The following is a 1074-nucleotide window of genomic DNA, read 5'->3' on the forward strand; positions in this document are numbered from 1 at the left end:
TAGAACATACCCAGAAGACGACGCAGCTGCCGGCGATAGAAGCTGTCGAGTGTCGCCAGACTTGTTGGCGTCAGGGCCCACGTGCCGCAGTTGAACAAAAGGACCGGGAGCACGTAGCGCTTGTTCGTACAGCCTCACACGGTTGTCTTCCGAAATGAGGCCCCGGCGTATCCAGATCTTTCACATGTTGTTGAACGCCGCTGTCGCCAATCGCTTCCAAGCACGAAGATCGACCGCGTCGTCGAGGTGGCTACTGGTGCGTCGACCTGCGTCGACGTGAATAGATATACCTGCGATTCTTCCTTCGTGTCTTCGATCATCTTGAGGTCCTACCGGGCGAAGACAGATGGCGCCACGGTCTTGATCCTTGGTCATGGCAGCAGCCTCGTGGCAGATAAAGTTCCAGTCGTCGGCGTAGGTGACCGGTACGCGAGGAGGGCGATTTCTTCGCTGAGCGTCTGCGTGAGGTCCTTGAGCGCGACATCGAGGTACATGATGAACAGCGCCTTGTTGCGTGCCGATGTTGGTCTTGAACGGGCTGCGCCACTTGCCGTCCATGCGCAACCGGAGGGTCGTGGTCGTGAGCAGCGTGTAGACCAGGCGCCCTTCATCATCGTCGAGGAAGCCTTGGAGCACCGTGAGTAACTTCGAGCGGTCGATCCTGTGGAACGCGCGTGAGAAATCGATACCTAGGATAGAGAACTGCTCTTGATATTGGCGGATCGGGCGACACGCCAACTGTGAGACCACGTGACGTCGGCCATGCTGCGTCCAGGGCAGAAGCCGCTCTGGTACGCGCCAATCTGCCTGTCAAGCTTCTCCCGGATCCGCTTGAGCACCATCACAGAAACGACCTTGCGGATGCCTTAGAGCAGCACTATCGGACGGAGCGCTCGAGCATACGACTTGGGGCTTATTATTGGGCTTGGGCAGACAGTTCAATCGCCGAACCGGACCGGCTGGCCGTCGGCAAACCGTCGTTGAGCAGCTTAGCAAGTGGCGTGGCGACGAGGTCGGCGCTTAAAGACTCTGGCTGGCATGTTGTCGGACCGCAGGCACGGTTGTTGCGAAGCT

Source organism: Saprolegnia diclina (genome assembly GCF_000281045.1).
Source record: "Saprolegnia diclina VS20 unplaced genomic scaffold supercont1.105, whole genome shotgun sequence".
In the NCBI taxonomy this organism is placed as follows: domain Eukaryota; phylum Oomycota; class Saprolegniomycetes; order Saprolegniales; family Saprolegniaceae; genus Saprolegnia; species Saprolegnia diclina.